Source organism: Pollicipes pollicipes, unplaced genomic scaffold, assembly GCF_011947565.3.
Source record: "Pollicipes pollicipes isolate AB1234 unplaced genomic scaffold, Ppol_2.1 Scaffold_4434;HRSCAF=5215_pilon_pilon_pilon, whole genome shotgun sequence".
Lineage (NCBI taxonomy): Eukaryota > Metazoa > Arthropoda > Thecostraca > Pollicipedomorpha > Pollicipedidae > Pollicipes > Pollicipes pollicipes.
The window spans coordinates 40,765-62,973 of NW_023596489.1; the positions used below are offsets into that span (position 1 = coordinate 40,765).

The following is a 22,209-nucleotide window of genomic DNA, read 5'->3' on the forward strand; positions in this document are numbered from 1 at the left end:
GGCCACCGTACGGTGGCCGTAAGAAATCCGCGAATACTCATTTGAGTGTCCCCCTCCACGGAAATCTTTAGTAAAAGGCGAAAGATTTGTGCGTTTTGAAGGGAAACCAGAGATCCCGCCTGGCGCGTCAACTGGGAAACCGAGCATGTGTGCTGTGGATGCCTATCACTAGTTTATAGCGTGGCGCGACCGTTTCGTGTCCTTCTACCTAATGCTTGGACCGGTGCGTACACGTGCGTGGTATGCGTTTGTACGCTCATGGATAGAAGTTTAGAACCACGCGCGGCTACTCTGGAAAATGTCGCAAAATCTTGAAGACTGGCAAAACAAGTTGTCAAGTTGATGTCGGTCACCTAGTGGCAGACACGAGAACTGAAGGTTTGCAGCGATCATTTGTGTTTGGTGGTTTTGACTTGTATGACGGCTTGTTGCGCCGCGACGAAATGGTGCTGCCCCGTCTCCCGGCAGCCTCAGGCCTGCGTTCAAGGTCAAACGGCCGTCCGCACGTGTGATGGGCCGCAGTGTTTCATTGTTGCCGACCGGTTGTGGCATCTCGCACCGACCTGTGGACAAAGGCGGGTCGGAAGTCGGAGCGACCCGGGAGTGGTTTTACATGCCGACTTGTGTTCGACTCGAGTTGATTCATTGTTCGGCTCATCACTCAATCGTCTTTGAGTGAGGCGTGAGCTGAGTGCACTCGTCGGGAAAAGTTCTGCTTTGAGTGGTGAGCTGAATTACATTGCCTGCAAATTTCATACGCTGAATCGTGAGCCAATCCTGACAAAGTTGTGTTACGCCGTTTAGTCATGGCGTGCCAATGCTGTCGTGTCATCATATGACTCAAATGAGAACGGTCACATGAGGAAACAGCAGGTTCCTGACAAACCAACAAACCATTTGAGAGTGTTGAGGTGAACAGCGTGCAGTTGCAGTATGCGTTGGTTGCGCAGTTTTTCATCCGCTTTTTTGCAAACTCATTACAGGCGCGTGGCGCGTGGGTTGGCGGCCGTCTGTGGTAGGTGGATGGGCGTGCGGTTTTAATTGACTGTTGCATCCGTGGCAATTATTGCGAGCCGTGGTCAATGCTAGGTACGTCATGTCCATGTTCGAGTTGGTCTGCGTAGGACATAGGAAGTGGGAGCTTTGCTGATCTATAGACCGGTACGATTCTGGTACTCGTTTCTCATTCCCCAGTGTTGCTGAAAGGCGATACCATTCAACATTCACCCACTTTATTTTTCACATTTCCATACATGGTTTATCATATGCCTAGGTGGCAACACAGGCTGCTTGCCACTGGGCATCTTAGTCTGGTGGGTGCAAGATTTGTGCTCTTGCAGATGTCAATACATGGCTCCTAACCGAAGCAGCAAGTCTCAAGGTGTTGCACCTTCTGGTTTGATTTTGTCCCGACACAAAGAGGGAAAAATGAGTTTTTCTAACAGCTGTTCTTGTTGCATCATGATGCAGTGCCTAGTCGCAATCCTGGGGTACAAAATCTCCTGGTATACATTATGCCAGCAAACGTTAAGTTTTCCGACACTGGTTGTGCTTATCCTTGCTGGCTCGCTGCTGTTTACGCGTGTCCAATTCCAATTTAAAAGAGATTGACAGCGTCCAGACTCGTTTGAACAGCCGCTTCTAAGAAAAACAAGCACTCCTTTGTCCCTCGTGAATTATTCCACCTATGTGCTAACGTCTTGCCTACCTTATCGGCACATTGCTCCCGAAGTCCTTGCTCAAAATCGTTAGGGGCGCCTTTCTCATCAATTCTTTGGCACGCTACACCACAGTTGCGCTCTAGGCAATGTTAGCCGGAGGCCAAGGGAGGAGGCCTGTCAACACTTGTTAGGATGTTGGTATTTGTTTCTTCTAATAGGAATACACAGGACACAAAAACTTTCTGCAAAGAAGACAGCAGCCTTATTCTGATTAATATTCGCAAGTTGCATGGGTATATCTCTTGGCCGGTGTTGTGTTTTGTTTGAATTGGTGCACTCCGTTTGTCTGCATATTTTTGCATGTTTGGAGTAGCATTGCATTCCGTATCCTTACCCCAGAATTGACATCTGGTTTTCACAATTGGGGAAGCTGTACTTCAATACAGGCATAGCTGCCCTATTTAATAAACCACGGTCATGAAACAACACGGATGGGCAGGTATGTTTGGTATTATAGCTTGAAAGCATTACAGCAGAGTATCATTGTTTTAACATAAGATGTTTAAATGATATAAGCTGAAAAGTGATACATTGTGCGATACAGCCTTTTTCCAAACAGCTGAAGTTAAATGTTCTTGTCACCAGGTCATAAAGTATGGAGACAACCATCAATTTGGAACACATGACCACTGACCCAAACTCTGTTCATGCAACCGCTGTGACACCCTGTCATCAAATACCAGCTTTGCACCCATCATACCGGATATATGTGTGCACCAGTAATGTGACATGTTGACAAGGAAGGACATGCAACATCTGAGTGTGGCATAAGCAGGCATGAAATGCATAGTAATTATGTTGATAAGTCATGGAGTTCGTTTGGTAATGAACCTACACTCATTCGTACATGACACCTTGAAATATTAGATCCTTTTATCCGAAATTGGTGGCAACCTTGAACCGAGTTCAGCGTTTTACGAAGCACATGAGGTGGAAATGTCGCCGCGAATGTCGCTGGTACACCAGGTATGTTCAGTGCATCATTTTCCCATTTGGAATTACACAAGGGATCTTCGAATGCGTACAGCTTTTACCGCCAGTGTTAGCCTTATCCGCACGAGACTGTAGCAACCAAAACAACGGCCATGCATGTGGCGCACAGTTACTCGCCACATGTAAGCCGGTGCATTCGTCATTCCCTCCTCACTGATTGATTTAGCTGTCAGGAATGTATTTGTTCACGCATGACCATCGGTTGGATTGATAACAAAAAATAAATTGAAGCTGTTGCAAAACCCAAATGCATATTACACAACCAAAATGAACCATAGATAGTTGCCAAATTCCCTTAGGCGTGTATTTAGAAATAAAAGCAAGCAAGAGTATGTGAGGGTGGGTTGTTATGCCAGTCAGGTTTTTATAACAATGTTTTTGCGACTTGCCACGGTACGCGACCATAATGCTCATCTGTTCATATCCACCATTTTCCTTTCTTCATACATTCTGGATGCATGCCACTGAGATACATTAAACTCCGATGCATATCATGTCACACGTCTAACTATTGTAAAAACGCTTTGACAAAATTCGCTGAAGTAACATCAACGGGAAGAAACAACCCACGCTGCCATCTCGTGGCAATCGCAACACCTTAAAGGGAGTATCCCCCTTTGTGTACTTTTCACTTATTGTTACATCATCCGCGTCCGATTTGATCAGTAATACTAACTTCTCAAGACTTCTAAACAGCTCAGAACTTCGATTTGAAGTAATCGGCCCTGCGCGAGAAATCTCATTTGACTCCCTGCTCACCACTATGAAAGTAGTACACTCCATTAACTCTGCTTTTTCACTGAAATACGTTTTTACACCTAGGAGCCACACTCGACCACCGTATTCGTATGCTTAAAGTTCGTTGGGGGTGTCACGTTCCAAAAACTGGTCGCTATGTTACCGTGAACTCATGCAGGAGTCGGTTTTCTGCGTCGCCGCCGACGCGAGAGTCACTTTCGGGTGGCCGAATGCTACAACGACCACCAAGTGGGGTGTCACGTAATTGACACCCTGTGGGGGGGGGGAGTCGCGAACCTCCAAGCTATCAATTGCAGACTCCCATAAGTTTTCCTTTGACCCCACAGCATCCGGGAACTTTCGAAAAGCGGAGGCTGACCACCCGACATTGATAATCACGCTTTCATAAGGGGCTTGACGCCCTCACTAGGAGTTGCCTGGCACATGCCCAGACATCCCTGTCGCCATTACGCTTCTCTCTTTGCCATTCATGCTTTAGTGAGCAGCTCTGGGAGCTCAAGACATCACTGGGTAAGAACATTTACCTGTTCATTCTTGACTGTACTATGCAAAGCTTGTGGAATGATGAATATCCAGAATGCACTGGCATGTGCTTTAGCGCTGCGGTATGGAATGCTGTCTAGTCCTGGGCGTGATCACTACACCATTGACCGCTTTCGTGTGGGACTGGTGTGCAGATTTGTTCATATTGGCCCATCCAACCATGTCATTCCCAATGTTTTATTCCAAGATGCCGACCAATTATGCACTGTTACCTTAATCATTGTTCACAATTCTTTAAAACATGATGAGGGAATTGCACAGTGATGCAGCTAAGGAGGGGGAGGGGGGGGGGGGAGCAGTTCCTTCCCCTAGGCCCACATTCTTGCGATATAGACCGATTCAGATAGAAACTATTAAGGCTCTGCCCAAGCTATCAATGTGTAGCTGCATCCTCCCCACGCTATGCCCCTTTGACAATCCTGGTTGTACCACCTGTGATTGTGCTTGGCGCAGGAAAGCTTTAATGAGGAGACAACAGGCAATAATTATCAGTGCTTCAGAAAACAGTGCTTCAATTTAGGGAAGGTACCCACCACACTTTGGCCATTTTATAGAAATTCCCACCTTGGCTTAGGACCCAAGTGTTGGATTGTGTCAGAAACCACCACGATGTCAATTGGAGGAACACATGTTATTGTGAGATGGCATATTCAGGCAGTTTGTCACCAATTTTTGATCCCCAGACATGTTCACATTGCTCATTGGATTAAATGATACATATTTACACAAGTTATCACATCTGTCCTTTAAGAGTCAATTGACTCCTGATTTACAAGGTTGAGATATGTGCATAATTAACCGTGGCACGACTGCCTAAGACATCTTGAATTGCATTTAGGTCTATGTCTTACACATAGGCTAGTATTTTAATTATGTATGCAATATTTTTGTGATACATCATTTACATGCGACCGTAAAGCTTACATTAAATTAGGTACCCGTGGAAAGTGATACCTTAATGTTGATAACTAAAAATATAACAGCTTTACTATACTTCGCTATATGTATGCACACATACATATATATATATATATATATATATATATATATATATATATATATATATATATATATATAATACAAATATAATAGCTTCTCTGCACCCATTATTCATTGAGAGTTAAACCAAGCCATGTGGCCCACCTCTCCATCCTTGTCATAATCAGATTCTGAATACAAGATGATGAGATGTCCCTAAGAGCTCCTGTCGTGTAGATATGCATGTTGTCTGTTATTTAAATATCAGTTAATGAACACTTCATATTGCGGCAAAAGGTAACAATAAAGGCCATGACCACATCTACCCAGTGTTGGAAAACTTGACGTTTGCTGGTATAATGTATACCAGGAGATTTTGTACTCCAGGATTGCGACTAGGTAAAATGAAATATTTTGTACTCCATCATGATGCAACAAGAACAGCTGTTAGAAAAACTCATTTTTCCCTCTTTGTGTCAGAACAAAATCAAACCAGAAGGTGCAACACCTTGAGACTTGCTGCTTCAGTTAGGAGCCATGTATTGATATCTGCAAGAGCACAAATCTTGCACCTACCAGACTAAGATGCCCAATAGCAAGCAGCCTGTGTTGCCACCTAGGCATACGATAAATCATGTATGGAAATGCGGAAAATAAAGTGTGTGAGTGTTGAATGGTATTGCCTTTCAACGATACTGGGGAATGAGAAACGAGTACCAGAATCGTACCGGTCTATAGATTAGCAAAGCTATCACTTCCTATGTCCTACGCAGACCAACTCGAACATGGACATAACTTAACCTAGCATTGACCACAGCTCGCAATAATCGCCACGGATGCAACGAACAGTCATTTAAAAACCGTACGCCCAACCACCTACCACAGACGGCCGCCAACCCACGCGCCACGCGCTTGTAATGAGTTTGCATAAAAGCAGATGAAAAACTGTGCGAACCAATGCATACTGCAGCTGCAGCGTTGTTCACATCAACACTCTCAAATGGTTTGGCAGGAACCTGCTGTTTCCTCATGTGACCGCTTTCATTTGAGTCATATCATGACACGACAACATCGACACGCCATGACCAAACGGCGTAACACAACTTTGTCAGAAATGATTGGCTCACGATTCAGCGTATGAAATTTGCAGGCAATGTAATTCAACTCACCACTCAAGCAGAACTTTTCCCGACGAGTGCACTCAGCTCACGCCTCACTCAAAGACGATTGACTGATGAGCCGAACAATGAATCAACTCGAGTCGAAAACTAAGTCTGCATGGCAAACGACTTCCGGGTCGCTCCGACCTCCGACCCGTCTTTGTCCACAAGTCGGTGCGAGATGCCACAACCGGTCGGCAGCAATGAAACACTGCGTCCCATCACGCGTGCAGAAGGCCGTTTGACCTTGAACGCAGGCTTGAGGCTGCCGGGAGACAGGGCAGCACCGTTTCGTCGCGGCGCAACAAGCCGTCATACAAGCCAAAACCACCAAACACAAATGATCGCAGCAAACGTTCAGTTCTCGTGTCTGCCACTAGGTGACCGACATCAACTTGACAACTTGTTTTGCCAGTCTTCAAGATTTTGCGACATTTTCCAGAGTAGCCGTGCGTGGTCACTTAACTTCTATTCATGGGCGTAGAAACGGATTCCACGCACATGTATACACCGGTCCAAGCATTAGGTAGAAGGACACGAAACGGTCGCGCCACGCTATAAACTAGTGATAGGCATCCACAGCACACATGCTCGGTTTCCCAGTTGACGCGCCATGCGAGATCTCTGGTTTCCCTTCAAAACGCACAAATCTTTCGCCTTTTACTAAAGATTTCCGTGGAGGGGAACACTCAAATGAGTATTCGCGAATTTCTTACGGCCACCGTACGGTGGCCACAGTCACATGTGAGGAGGCAATGACAACGGTATTGGTAAAGCTCCAGCGAGGTGCTCGGAGGCGACAGATGCAAGACAAGGCACGTGGGCACCACTAGGCGTCAGTTGGGGTTCACAAAATTTTCAACGGTCTGTACTCATGCTCGAAAAGAGTCCCGCAAAAACAAATCAGCTGGAATATTCAAACCCTGAGATGGCTTAGGTGTCTAAGTTGTCTCAGTGTTGTTTGTTTAGAAATGGGACCACACTGTCTACTCTATGTGTCAGGTGAACGTGCTTTATACCGTACGCTCTTTACGGCACGAACAACGTTACAGAGCGTCTCCGCCCGTCGGACAACCTTATCTGAACTGCGTCCATCGTGATTCCCGTGTGCTCAACGCACTCCACTCGTGCGGAGCGCTTTCAGCTCTTCCCGCGCTGACTTGCCTCACTTGAGTGTAAATAGGGTTGGAGCGCGAACGCAACCTACCCCGCTAACAAAAATTGTACTCCCGAGTTACCCACATTTGGGGTAATCGCAGGGGTCAACCCAACCGAAGTGCAATGGAAGGGCCTCGCCCTGGGGGAACCGCCTTTGTGATCACGGTATCCCCTGAGCCAGGTAAGTATGAGTTCCCGCCATTCACATTTGGCACTACATCGTCCTTGGCAAGGCACGACGGCGCGCAATCAATGTATTCATCTGTCCACATCTCTCAAGTTCTGCTCTCTTCATGTTCTGCATTAGACGGTCGTTGCAACACATTTCAAACACCCTGCACGACTCATCAAACGCTTCTCGGTCGTCCAGCAGCACTTTCGAAATTCGCTGAAGCAACCTGTCACCAAAAAGCCACGTACAACACCATCTAGTGACGACTGAGGTAACCTCCTGGAATCCGCACACGAACGCTTGCTTAATGAGCAAACAGCTGGCAAAACAGACAAATACACGGTGCAATATTTTCGTTTTAATGCTAAATTCGCGAGGAAGAAAACAAACCGGCCCCGTGCGCCGCACCACTAAACATTGCCTTTAAACGACTCAAATGACTATTTCGCTTTGCCATCTGTTGAGCAAGTTGCGTATCCTTGGTTCCAAGTCCGCCACCTAGGGCTGCAATACTGTAAGGTGGCTGTCAGTTGGGCTGCTTATCAGCCGTCGCGTTCGCAGTAGCTGTTAGCGGAGACGCCGCACGACAAGCGTCACAACGACTCGCTGTGTTCGGCCACGTGAGACACATCCATTCGCTGTGACAGCTTCACTTAAGGGTCACGTATCTATAGCTGGCAGCACTGATGAACGTCTTCTTCGCTCTAGAAGCTCGGATCGATAGTATGGGTGTTGGAACTGCCCCCTACGGCACGTCTTCTGGCTCCCCTACAGCACGCTTTCCGGATGGGGGACGATATGACGGAGCACCCTGACGGTCTCAGCGTGACGTCTTGAGGAACTCGATCCGGGCAGAAACGGACTGGAACGCCGAATGCTCTTGGCGACTCAGATCTGATAGCCTGTTCACGTTGATGAGAAAATGACGACCAGCGTGAGAGGAAAGGCCTGCCGTCACGTCTTCATAGATGCCGGAAGGCGCAGAATCAGCCATCAGCCGCTCGTTTTCATTCCTTCTTTGTCGCGAGGACACGGTTGCTCGACTGCCAGCGCCAACAGCAGGCACGTTGCAGGTTGTTCAGACGCACATTTTTACGCACCGGGGATGGGGGAGGGGGCCAATACTACTGGTATCATTGTTTCTAATAGGTAGAAGTCATGTTGTTCAGTTGTATGTGGTTTACCTTACGAAAGAACGTTGCGTAAAAAGTCCACGTGTTCTCATAGTTGGCATCGCTTTCTGCTACAACCAGCAAAACTTCCTTGTTCGCGTCTTGCCACGTCACTGGAGCGGCATTATGACTGACGTGTACAAGTAATTGGTTTTGCGTGTGACCGTTCACTGCGACGTTGGATTCCCCATCGTGTTCGCCCTTTCTGTCAGGATGAGGGGCAGGCGTGGCCATATAGTTTGAGAAGTGTTGTCAAGTCTCAAAGAAAATGCTCCACAGTTGTATGACGTTTTGAACTGAAACAGCCATCTTGAGGACCTTTTGACGCAGTTCACCGTCATGTCCTTTTTAAGACCCGAAACGCTCTGGCTTCTGAGTTACACGCCTGCAAAAGTGCAAAAAGGTTCATTGGGAGCCAATTTCAAATTGCCTCGGCAATAATGATGTCATAGAAACGTCATGCGATCGCGGTCATCATACAGCCTGTTTCTGCATATGGTCAAAACAGCATGGCCGCTGGTACATTCGCAAAAGTGAACATGCGGCACGTATGATACCATGCGCGGAAGATGATTGGCTGTTAGTAAGATTTTGCTGCTGAATGCGTGTCGCGAACGTAAGCGTGAGCACTTTCGGGTTGTGCGGCACTCGTGAACAGGCCATTTTCCCGATTTTCTAGGCCGCAGGTCAATGTTTTATACTTGTGAACCCGTGAAAGAAAACAAAATGCATCACCTAACGCGTAACATGTGTTACGCGAGAACATGTCGGTGCGAGATGCCACAAGCGGGTCGGCAGCAATGAAACAATGCGGCCCATCACGCGTGCAGGCGGCCGTTTGACCTTGAGCGCAGGCTTGAGACTGCCGGGAGACGGGGCAGCACCGTTTCGCCGCGGCGTAACAAGCCGTCATACAAGTCAAAACCACCACACAAATAAATCGCAGTAAACCTTCAGTTCTCATGTCTGCCACTAGGTGGCCGACATCAACTTAACAACTTGTTTTGCCAGTCTTCAAGATTTTGCAACATTTTCCAGAGTAGTCACGCGTGGTTCTTAACTTGTATTTATGGGCGTACAAACGGATTCCACGCACATGTATGCACCGGTCCAAGCATTAGGTAAAAGGACACGAAACGGTCACGCCACGCTATAAACTAGTGATAGCCATCCACAGCACACATGCTCGGTCTCCCAGTTGACGCGCCAGGCGGGATCTCTGGTTTCCCTTCAAAACGCACAAATCTTTCGCCTTTTACTAAAGATTTCCGTGGAGGGGAACACTCAAATGAGTATTCGCGAATTTCTTACGGTCACCGTACGGTGGCCACACCACATGTGGGGCGGCAATGACAACGGCGCTGGTAGGGCTCCAGCGCGGTGCTCAGAGGCGATAGATAAGACACGGCACGTGGGAACCACTATGCGTCAGTTGGGGCTCATACAATTTTCAGCGTCCTGTACTCATACTCGAAAAGAGTCCCACAAAACAAATCAGCTGGCATATTAAAATCCTGAGAGGCATAATGGCGGGCTGATGTGTCTCAGTGTTTAGAAATGGGACCACCACTATCTGTACTCTCTACGTGTCAGGTAAACGTGCTTTATACCTTACACTCTTTACGGCACGAACAACGTCACAGAGCGTCTTCGCCCGTCCGACAACCCTATCTGAACACGTCCGTCGTGGTTCTCATGTGCTTGACGCACTCCACCCGTGCGTAGCGCTTTCGCTCTTCCCGCGCTGACTTGTCTCATTTAAGTGTAAATAGGGTTGGAGCGCGAACGCAACCTACCCCGCTAACAAAAATTGTACTCCCGAGTTACCCACATTTGGGGTAATCGCAGGGGTCAACCCAACCGAAGTGCAATGGAAGGGCCTCGCCCTGGGGGAACCGCCTTTGTGATCACGGTGTCCCCTGAGCCAGGTAAGTATGAGTTCCGCCACACACATTTGGCACTACATCGTCCTTGGCAAGACACGACGGCGCGCAATCAATGTATTCATCTGTCCACTTCTCTCAAGTTCGGCTCTTTTCATGTTCTGCATTAGACGGTCGTTGCAACACATTTCAAACACCCTGCACGACCCATCAAGCGCTTCTTGGTCGTCAAGCAGCACTTTCGAAATTCGCTGAAGCAACTTGTCACCAAAAAGTCACGTACAACACCATCTAGCGACGACTGAGGTAACCTCCTGGAATTCGCACTCTAACGCTTGCTTAATGAGCAAGCAGCTGGCAAGACAGACAAATACACGGTGCAATATTTTCGTTTCAATGTTAAATTCGCAAGGAAGAAAACAAACCAGCCCCGTGCCTCGCACCACTAAACATGCCTTTAAACGACTCAAATGACTATTTCGCTTTGCCATCTGTTGAGCAAGTTGCGTATCCGTGGTTCCAAGTCCACCACCTAGGGCTGCAATACTGGAAGGTAGCTGTCAGTTGGGCTGCTTACCAGCCGTCGCGTTCGCAGTAGCTGTTAGCGGAGACGGCGCACGACAAGCGTCACAACGACTCGCTGTGTTCGGCCACGTGAGACACATCCATTCGCTGTGACAGCTTCACTTTAAGGTCACGTGTCTATAGCTGGCAGCACTGATGAGCGTCTTCTTCGTTCTAGAAAGCCTGGATAGATAGTATCGGTGTTGGAACTGTCCCTTACGGTACGTCTTCTGGCTCCCCTACAGCACGCTTTCCGGATGGGGGACGATATGACGGAGCACCCCGACGGTCTCAGCGTGACGTCTTGAGGAACTCGATCGGGGCAGAAACGGACTGGAACACCGAGTGCTCTTGGCGACTTAGATCAGTTAGCCGGCTCGATTGTCTCCTCTGGCAAATGCAAGACCAATCGGTCACGCATAGCCTGTTCACGTTGATGAGCAAGTGGCGACCAGCGTGAGAGGAAAGGCCTGCCGTCACGTCTTCACAGATGCCGGAAGGCGCAGAATCGGCCATCAGCGGCTCGTTTTTTCCTTCCTTCTTTGCTGCGAGGACACGGTTGCTCGACTACCAGCGCCAACAGCAGGCTTGTTGCAAGTTGTTGAACGCGGATGCTTCGCTTGTCCCAATTTTCCGTTGGCATATGGGCGGACAGCCTCGAGGGTAATGATGGGCAGCATGCCCAGAGTATTGCCGGCGTGTCCGGAGAGCAGCGTCCCAGGAACTTCACGAAAGACGTGCACTGCTTCGTGAGCTGTCCTGCCCTGGAGAGTGATGCGAGCAGGAAAGGAGCCGATGTGCGACGTGGGTTGACCGTCGGCAGCTGCCACGTCGGGCGGTCCGAAATTGTGACCTGATCTTTTTGCATGCCACCCTAATGCAGCAACGACTGATCCCATGATGTTATTTGTCGGCGCAGCCTTCAGGAATCACTTGTACATCTTGCTTTGTTTGGCTGAACCTGGTATTCCGAATCGCAGCGGTAGTAGGGGCTCGAAGATGAGGGCGAACTCTTTTCACGGCATTCAGAGAGTGGAGAACTTGACGCAGGCGCGTGTCGTTGCTTGGGCTCCCGGCGCGTGGCTGTCCAACATGAGGAGATCGACTTCGGAACCTGGAACTGGGTTTCTTGTACTTCTTGCGACACGTCTCGCTGTACTGGCCACCCCTAAAGGAAGTCTTGCACATTTCTAAGCGGGTTTGGAACTGAAACATCCATCTTCAACAGCACTCGATGCAGTTCAAAGACCTGCCTTCCTAAGATCTAAAATCGTCTAATTTCTCAGCTACACGTCCACGAAGATGGAGGAAAACAATCAAGCCAACAGTATTTCAGGGCCATCTTGACGTTCGTCACGTCAAAATAACGCTATTCAAGTCCTGTCATCCCATTCAGCCATGCGGCGATCGTATCCCCGATACGTATCCTGGTCGAGCCGACCATATCTGCCGTTCGTGAGCACGATTTCCAGACATGACGGCGATCAAATGGCTCACAATCAATGTTATGCGAGGTACGATGATCGCAGCAAACAATCCCGTATCAAGAGCATATTTACTAAACAGAGAAATTGTGTTGTTCAGAGCAGCCTTTTCCGCAACAAATATTACAACAAAAGCTATAAGTTACTGATACCATTGTTTCTAATAGGTAGAAGTCATATTGTTCAGTTGTATGTGATTTACTTGACGAAATAACGCCGCGCAAAAAGCCTACGTATTCTCATAGTTTCGGCGCTTGCTGCTACTACCTACAAGCGGCGGTATCGGCGGCGGACGCACCCACTGGGACTTCTGATAATGGTCTATAGGCGGCAGCACTGACATAGATACGCAGTTATTGAACGGGTAACGTTTGGGCGCGCACATTAACAGCCTTATGTACTAAATCCTGTGAGGCAGAGCACTGATACAATAGTCTCTACAGAGTAAAACTGTATGCATCACTAGCGTGAGACTGTTAAGACCAGAACAATCAGATCTGAGCAAAATTTAATCGTTGTACCAGACGTGTGTTCGATAAATTTTTCCATAATCGATTCACCATTAATTCGTTACGCTTGTCGAACAATTCAGATCTTATCGACATAATGATTTTGAGTTTGGGAAAACGACTCTGTCTTGATTTACATGCCTAATTTAACGACTCAATTATTTCAGATTCCATCAAAATTATTAAACGGCTATATATGGCTCAAGTAGCCGCGATTGCTTTCGATCGGCGATCGCGGATAAAACCGCCATTGCGCGCTGGAGGGTCGCCACCGGCACAATTCAAACTCAGCCGAAATCTGGCACCCAGAATCGTCTGCTGGTGGTTCAACCAGCAGCCGAATTGTTTTCGACTCGAGCTGAATCATGAATTGACTCATGGGTCAATCGTTTCTGGGATGGGTCGAGTGCTGAATCGTTTCACTACTAAAGATCTCTTGGAGCCATGATCTAAATCACGTTCTTCATACATTTCATGTGCTAAATCGTGAGTCAATCATTGCGAACAATGTTGTGTCAGTGAGTCATGTGGCACAAGCGAAAATGGCAGTGTCCTAGAATTGCCGACTTTGGGTGTAAAGCAACACCCTAGGAAAAGGAATCTGTCCTGAAAACAAAATAACCCAAGTGAATTTGCACTGCATTTAAAGCTGGCACTAAAGGACATTCTTTGACAGCAGATGACAGTTAACACCATGCTCTAGCTGGTCTCAGTGATTGCCAATGACCATTAAAAATTGGCCGCTTGCATTTCTTGGACTTTCCAGCTTCCCGAGTAAGTGCTTCCTTCCCAAGTCTATGATTGCACCTACTGCATTTTTTTACCTATGGAGCTGATAGGAAGTAGCTGATATTGATAATTCTATTGTAAAGGTGTCAGTCTCAATACAGGCTGATAGAAGCAGATGCCTAAACTGTTGTGCGCCTTTTACACCATCCCCCGGAGCACAATGCTAGGTTTATGGTTGAAATGTCATGCACGCCGCAACATAAACAGGAGCATCTGGGGCATTGTAGTTAGTGCAGCTACATTCTGGCCCAGGCGCCAGAATGTAGCTGCACTAACTGAACCAGAGGACAAATCTTGGAGTGATGTGATGCCCGCTTGGGTTTTTAGGACCCAGATGTACTTAATTTTGGGAACAAGTGTGTAGTTCCCAATTTAGTTGGATAGGATGCCAAACCCTCGCCATCTATAAGAAAAAACACTTGGTCAAAATCAGGAAGAACATGGTTTGTACCATTTTTGGGGATAAAAGATTTCTCTGCTCACCCGCCCCATCAAGTTATGTACAAAACTACACCACCCGGAACGTCAGGCTGCTGCGTGGTCGGGGCTCGGAGACCAACGTAGCAGGGGCGGAAGAATCGTTTCATCCTCACAGAGCAATCCAGTCGCATAAGCTTAGCATCAGTACATCTGCTCACCGGCGTTGAGTCCAACACAATACTTTTCTCAGTGTATGACACTGGCCTAAATTTATATATTGCCTTTATCTACACCACCACCCGCCGCGCTACCACTGCTCCTCGCGCGGCTCCTCCAAAACAAGGTCGGTAGGCTACATAAATGGCGCGCACGCAATAGCCGTCTTCAAGGACAGAACCTCTGTAGGTTATTCACTGGTTTTGATATTGCTTTTTAGGACCTTATTAATTCTGTACAAAATATTGGTTACCAAAACCAGACTAAAATATAAGTTAGATCTCAAAAAACGTAAATAATTCTGTAGATACACCAATAAAAGGTCTCCTCAACGGAGAACAAGAAACCCTGCTTTAGCTTTATACTCAAACCATCATTTCGCGAGGACGCTCAGTAGATCGATAAAAACAACTCCATACTTTTGTCTGATGACCCTTTTATGCGTTTTCACCTCGTATTCAGCTCGGATTTCTTGGTGGAGAACATACCTTCTCTGCAATGCTAAATCCTCCCCGAGAGCCGGAGGCTCGCGGAACCGTGGTCTTCCGTGTGCCCGAGCGAGTGTTTGGGATGATGTTGACGTCACCATTATACGCTCTAAGCCATATCCATTTTTGATGGTTTCTAATAAAAATTCAATAGAAGTACTTCTTAAAACGAATGAAAAATATCTTAGTCATCAATACATGATTGATTTACCTTATATTTAAAGGTACATGTAAATATGACAACATATACTTTCGTACAAATTTGTCTTGTGTTTCAACGACTTCTACGTGCAATCCAGAAACGTTGAATCGCGCCGTGTACGAGATATTATCTGCGCTTCCCCCTGATCCGTCAAGGGACACCGTTGTTTTAGGCGCGGGCTCGGGCCCGGTGCATTGACGTGTTGGTGTCGTTGGACGGTAGGAGAGTTAAACATGTGCTGGTGAGCAGCAACAGACCTGAGCACTGAATGCATTGCAAGGAAAGATTAAGTGTGATATGGCAGAGATTCGACTGTAACCCGAAAGCAGTGTCCCTCGCTCAGTCGTGAGTGCGGTGCCCGACGCTGTCAAAGTTGCAGGAACAGCTTGCCTCCATCTGACGTCGCTCAGAGAATTTTTTACGTTCTTTCCAGTGTATGCTTGAGGAGAACAAAACGTCTTGGGGCTAAAAACACCAAGAAACACCCAAGTTTCAGATACTTGGCGCGCCCTATCTGCTTAGTGCGACGTTCAGTCAGCGTGGGAAGGGGCGGGGCGGGGCGGAGCTGTGATTCCGGTGGGCCGCGCTCAAGTATCGTCTTTCCCACATCGTTACGCCACACATCTCTGCGACTATTTGTAACCCATGCCAAACGAGGGTGTTAACGCAATCTTTGTTCGATAGCGTCATATATCGTGCTTGTGGCAGACCGCGCATAAGGTATCCAAGCACGACCGAATATTCGCCATGCTGGGGGCAGGCATCGCCTCACGCTCAGAACAAATCACGGGGTTCTCAGCTCCACTTTAACTATCACGATACCTGGCGTGTAGAGCTTCTTGAGCCTGACGGGTCTTCACTCACCGATCTGCAGCACCGCTTCCCGATCTCCGCGCCCACACAAAGCAACCATCGGTGCTTTGCTTGCGTTTGCGCACCACCCGCACGCGCTCTGAACAAACACTAAGGCCCCGCTCGCGACTTTTGGCGGGAATCCACGGCGGGAACAGCGCAGGTCACGTGTCTGTCTGAACCTGAGGAAATGTCGCGCAGCGATTGGTTGAGTGGCGGCGCGCAAGCAAGTCATCCACAAAGTCGGAATATGGGCGTAGCAACGGGATGTGTGGGGTTTCGTATCCCCCCACACTTTTCAAAGTGTGGTGGGGGCAGCGGTGTTAACTGCCCCTTCAGGCTTTTTTCAGATTTTTCCGACGTCCAGCTTGCGTTTTGCGCTACCTTAAACGTGCGTGCCGATTAGTGCTGCCACCTTTGAGCATGCGGGCCAGCAAGGCACGAGCTTAAAAAGCTCCCAGAGTCCCGTTCTTGATAGGGAAAATGCTGCCAGATGCTCCGCCCCTTCATGTAACAACCTATGACGTTCCACATCTACGTCATCTACGTTATGAAGAACGCCTCAAGTAACTCCTCAACATGGTGGCTAGTAAAATCACCTGTATCCCAACAAACACATTTGACGCGCAGCAGACGATATTGACGAGTCGGGACAGTCAAATGCACTTCAATGTACAAATGTGCAAATACTTCAAGCGCATTTCTCACAACAGCCGCCTACGCCATGACGACTTACCTTAACGAGAATACTATAGGCAGAGAAAGGCAGGTCATCGCCCTCGACTCTGAAAGACGTTGCATTATTTCAAGCGTTGTGCGAACATAACCACATGCAACCGATCATCCCACGACTACGAAGTTAAACAGACACTGGTAACTTAACGCCTTATGCAGCAAGATCATCGAGCATGTATATTGAGGTCGTCCGTATATTTTGTTACGCATGGACGAGTTTTGGCGCGTGTGGCTGTAAGCAGGGATACAGCTTTGCTCGGAGCACGTGTGCGGGGAGAAATCTCATGTTGTGACAAGTCGCATGAAGGAGAGTTCTACATATAGACACACAGACGAATGGAAGCATGTAACATCAAGCCTATGCAGTATAGTCAACTTCCAAAGCATCCAAGGCATACATAACTTTCCCACGATCAAACTGTCCAGACAAACTATTTATGTTACAGGATCCAGAAAGTGGCTAACGCATGGTGCATTCGCCGACGTAGCGGTTCTGGGCCCTGCCAAAGCGTCAACGTCGCCTAAACAAAACAGAAAATGATGTGCATGGCGCGGTTCCAGGACATGGTGACGAAGACTTCAAATCGCAGTTTCGTATCTCACGCAAGTTTTTTTCTTCTCAAGATCTCTAGGCAAAGCTGGCTCCTTATTATGGCAACCATGGCCAGCGCAGAGGCGACCAAAAGCGTTCGTTGGAAGATGTGATGCCTGCGCTGCAATGTCTTGCCGAGCCAGTACCCCCAGCACTCCGTTGGCGACAACTTTAGAACTTCAAAATCTGGGTCACACTAGTATCTGACAAACATTTTGCAGGTACGTTGCTACCGCGCGCGGTGACGCCATCGCGTGACCAACAGGAGCTTGGTTACATGAAACCATCGCAGGCTTTGCAGCGTGCGCCCGGGCCTTCCCGGGTGTGGTTGCAGCCATCGGGGGGGGGGGGGGGGGGGAGGGTCCAAAGTCTGGTATGAAATATGGCAGCAACGGCGCATATTTCACGACTAGCCATAGGGTCCCCATGTTTAAATGACCTTCTTCAGGCCCACGGCTTTCTAAATCTTGAGCATATATATATATATATATATATATATATATATATATATATATATATATATATATATATATATATATATATATATATATATATATATAGATATAAAACGTGCATGGAAATGAAGCTTGAGCAATTCTCTTTCGATTTCCAAGATCAAAAGTGTGCGCCGTGACACTCATTTTCGAGCTATCAGGCAAAGCGTAGACCCATGCACGCGCCACGATGTCCAGGCGTGGCATCAAATCCCGCTGCCGCCAACTCTTCAACAGAGTTGAGATGGAACACGGAGTGAAAACGGCCACTGAATGGCGATAGAACTATTGAGTGTAGCAATATTCTGATTGATGTATATATATATAATATATAATATATATAGATATAGATATATATATATATATATATATATATATATATATATATATATATATATATATATATATCGCTCTCATCTCTCTCTCTCTCTCATCATCCTCTCGTCTCTCTCTCTCCCCTCTCCCTCTCCCTCTCCTCTCCCTCTCCCTCTCCCTCTCCTCTCCTTCCCTCCCTCTCCTCTCCCTCGCTCTCTCTCTCTCTCTCTCTCTTCTCTCCTCTCTCTCTCTCTCTCTCTCTCTCTCTCTCTCTCTCTCTTCTCTTCTCTCTCTCTCTCTCTCTCTCTCTCTCTCTCTCTCTCCTCTCTCCCCCCTAACCTAACCTAACCTAACCTAACCTAACCTCTCTCTCTGGGCTTGGTCCTTTCCTCGCTGCACTCATTGGGGAAGCCCGGCTCACTTCCAAGCCGGGACTGAGGTCCCGTTCCCGGCCTCGGGGATATTCGGTGTGCACACGCGTCTTCACCCCACGCGTTCGTTGGGTCCTCGACCCCAGTAACTCAATTACCCTGTTTACATGGGCAGCTGTGATTCGAATTGAGGAAAATAGTTGTCATCATTACTCTGCTAAATCCAAGTTTGTGTGTTCCATGTGCAAGAAAACAGTGCATAAACTAACACCTAACACGATGGCACACGCTGCGTGGAGAACACTTCTGTGTTACATATCATCACCTGTTTTTGTACTGGTGATTAAATATGTCACCTTGGTGCTTTTTTGTGCTGTGTGTCTTTGCAGGCCATGAGGTAGGCAATTCAACTGTTCAACAATTCTTGCAGAGAGTACCAATACTTTCTTTCATTAAGCGCATACATAAATGCCCCAGGATTGGTTTTGCAGACATTCCTCCTGTGACTTGAACATTTGGTTGACACCTATTGGCTGGAGGGATGTGCCGGATATTGGCGACTGGCTCATCAAGGAAATATGAAGTTATGTCACACTGGTAGACCAACTGGCAAGGAAGCGGGGGCTGGAATATTTGTTTTTGATGCAGTTAGGCTGTTTGTTGCTTGTCAGTTTAATGTGTGTGAGATAGGTAACTCAATAATTCCTGCATGATGCAAAGGATCAACAAATATAGACAATAGATCATTGCAGTCAGTGCAGAATGTGAACTATTTTAATGATGGGACCAAAATTGCCCAGTGATGGTTTCAAAATGTCAAGAAAGCAAATGTGAGCACTGGATGAAAATAGCTGTCATCAGTACTCTGTCAAATCCAGGTTTGTGCATTTCATGTGGAAGAAAACAGTGCATAAACTAAGTAAACCTAACCTAATGCCACATGATGTGCAGAGAACATCTGTGGTGCACATCATTACCTGTTTTTGTACTGGTGAGTAAATATGTTACCTTGGTGCTTTTTTGTGACACGTATCTTTGCAAACCATGAGGTGGCTAATTGAGCTGTTGTTATAATTAATCATTTGTTATGAATTTTGAGCCCAGATTGCTTTTGTCATGACAGCTCTGAGGCCGGTTCACATGTTATGATCGTTGGACTGTGCGAACACAGCTGTTTGTGCCACCTAGCCATCAGTCCATATCAGCCAATGCTGTTGACTGCAAGGATATCAAAGCAGTATTTCAACCCTAGTATGTCAAGAAAGCAAATAGCTGCATTCTGACTTGCCAGTCCATGCCAAGTCTAAATGGCAACGCTGCCCTCAGGTACTGATGTTGAAGTGCTATGACTTGTGTTGTAGCTATAAAGCCTATGAGTCCCGCACAGGTCATTTTTCCAACGGAGTCCATCTTCCTCCTCGCCCTCAAAGCTGTCTCGCGCCCTCCATGGCTCGTGACATTCGCCATCCATACGCAGAGTACCGGCTTTTTTCTTCTTGTATTGTTCAGTTCGCCTCAAAAGCGCAGTTTTCGCCCATAATCCGTTCCTTGATTCGAACTAAGCGGGATCGAACTATCGACCGTTAATCCGACGTAAAGCCGGTTTCGCCCATGCAAACGCCCCTCGCCGAGAGGGTTAACGTCGCATGATCCGTTCCGATCTTAATTTGAATTATTCTCGGCTGCCCATGTAAACCGGGTAAACGTCGCATGATCCGTTCCGATCTTAATTCGAATTATCCTCGGCTGCCCATTACCCTGTTTACATGGGCAGCTGTGATTCGAATTGAGCCGGGACCCGTCCTCGATCCGAACTATCCGGCCCATGTATACACCCACGCGCCGTTCCCCTGATTCGAATCGTGCGCCGGAGGAAATCCCTTCCCGTGGAGGATCATCCGTTCAGGAAGGGATTTCGTTCGAATTATCGGCCGTCAGCTGTCTAAACAAAACAAAAAAGAAGAATGACTGGTGCGCGCAGTTCTGTTCATGGCCACTTCGGCTTTGTTTGGTGTTGCCGCTTTTCCACGGGTTTTTAGCTATTGCTCGAGACGGTCCAAGTCGAAGATGGTAAAGGAAAAGAGAAAGAAGGTGAAGTTGACACCCTGCTGCTATAACTACTCTTATTATTGAGGGCCTTAAGTGGCTAACAGCACAGAAATGCTCACGTAATTCAGCCTTGTTAGGCGCTTGATCTATGCAGACAGCAGGCGTCGGCGGTGTTTGGTGTTATCTTTCCGCCTAAAGGTTAGATTAATTTATATCTGGGGCAGGCTCCATGCTTCCAAAAGCCAGATGGAGGTCATATGGTCATTTTATAGAGCTTTGACTTGTTCTCACTTTAATTTTTGGATTGCTCGAAATTCTTGCAGAGAATGCCTCCAAGTTTCTTTCATTAAGTTAATACCGAAAGGCCCCAGGAGTGTTTTTGCAGATGTTCCTTAAATTAGGATGCTGGTTGCTTGTCAGTTTAATTTGTGTGAGAAAGGTAACTTAAAAATATCTGCATGATGTGACAGATCAACAAATATAGATCATTGCGGTCAGCTGGGAATGTGAACTTTTTTTAATGGTAGGACCGAAATTGCCCAATGACGGGTCAAAACAGCAAGAAAGCAAATGTAAACACAGGATGAAAATAGTTGTCACCATTACTCTGCTAAATCCAAGTTTGTGTGTTCCATGTGCAAGAAAACAGTGCATAAACTAACACCTAACATGATGGCACATGCTGCATGGAGAATGCGTCTGTGTCCCATATCATCACCTGTTTTTGTACTGGTGATTAAATATGTCACCTTGGTGCTTTTTTGTGATGGGTGTCTTTGCAGGCCATGAGGTAGATAATTCAACTGTTCAACAATTCTTGCAGGGAGTACCAATACTTTCTTTCATTAAGTGAATATGTAAATGCCCCGAGGATTGATTTTGCAGACATTCCTCCTGTGACTTGAACATTTGGTTGACACCTATTGGCTGGAGGGATGTGCCGGATATTGGTGACTGGCTCGTCAAGGAAATATGAAGTTACGTCACACTGGTAGACCAACTGGCAAGGAAGCGGGGGCTGGAATATTTGTTTTTGATGCAGTCAGGCTGTTTGTTGCTTGTCAGTTTAATGTGTGTGAGATAGGTAACTCAATAATTCCTGCATGATGCAAGGGATCAACAAATATAGACAATAGATCATTGCAGTCAGTGCAGAATGTGAACTATTTTTAATGATGGGACCAAAATTGCCCAGTGATGGTTTCAAAATGTCAAGAAAGCAAATGTGAGCACTGGATGAAAATAGCTGTCATCAGTACTATGCCAAATCCAGGTTTGTGCATTTCATGTGGAAGAAAACAGTGCATAAATTAGGTAAACCTAACCTAATGCCACATGATGCACAGAGAACATCTGTGGTGCACACCATGACCTGTTTTTGTACTGGTGAGTAAATATGTTACCTTGGTGCTTTTTTGTGATGTGTATCTTTGCAAACCATGAGGTGGACAATTGAACTGTTATAATGAATCATTTGTTATGAAATTTGAGCCCAGATTGCTTTCGTCATGACACAGCTCTGGGGCTGGTTCACATGTCATGATCTTTGGACCGTGCGAACACAGCTGTTTGTGCCACCTAGCCATCAGT

The 22,209-nt window shown here is 47.1% G+C and overlaps 5 non-coding genes across 5 annotated transcripts; 2 read left to right on the top strand and 3 right to left on the bottom strand.

Annotated features, from left to right (window-relative positions):
• Nucleotides 1-115, bottom strand: LOC119097815 (U5 spliceosomal RNA). Its single transcript, XR_005094194.1, has one exon. It is a non-coding gene; the product is annotated as a U5 spliceosomal RNA (small nuclear RNA).
• A 6,659-nt stretch (nucleotides 116-6,774) lies between these two features.
• Nucleotides 6,775-6,888, top strand: LOC119097812 (U5 spliceosomal RNA). Its single transcript, XR_005094191.1, has one exon. It is a non-coding gene; the product is annotated as a U5 spliceosomal RNA (small nuclear RNA).
• Nucleotides 6,889-7,334: 446 nt separating this feature from the next.
• LOC119097818 (U1 spliceosomal RNA) lies at nucleotides 7,335-7,501 on the bottom strand. Its single transcript, XR_005094197.1, has one exon. It is a non-coding gene; the product is annotated as a U1 spliceosomal RNA (small nuclear RNA).
• A 2,370-nt stretch (nucleotides 7,502-9,871) lies between these two features.
• Nucleotides 9,872-9,985, top strand: LOC119097813 (U5 spliceosomal RNA). The gene has a single exon (XR_005094192.1). It is a non-coding gene; the product is annotated as a U5 spliceosomal RNA (small nuclear RNA).
• A 440-nt stretch (nucleotides 9,986-10,425) lies between these two features.
• On the bottom strand, nucleotides 10,426-10,592 carry LOC119097820 (U1 spliceosomal RNA). Its single transcript, XR_005094198.1, has one exon. It is a non-coding gene; the product is annotated as a U1 spliceosomal RNA (small nuclear RNA).
• Between the last annotated feature and the right edge of the window lie 11,617 nt (nucleotides 10,593-22,209).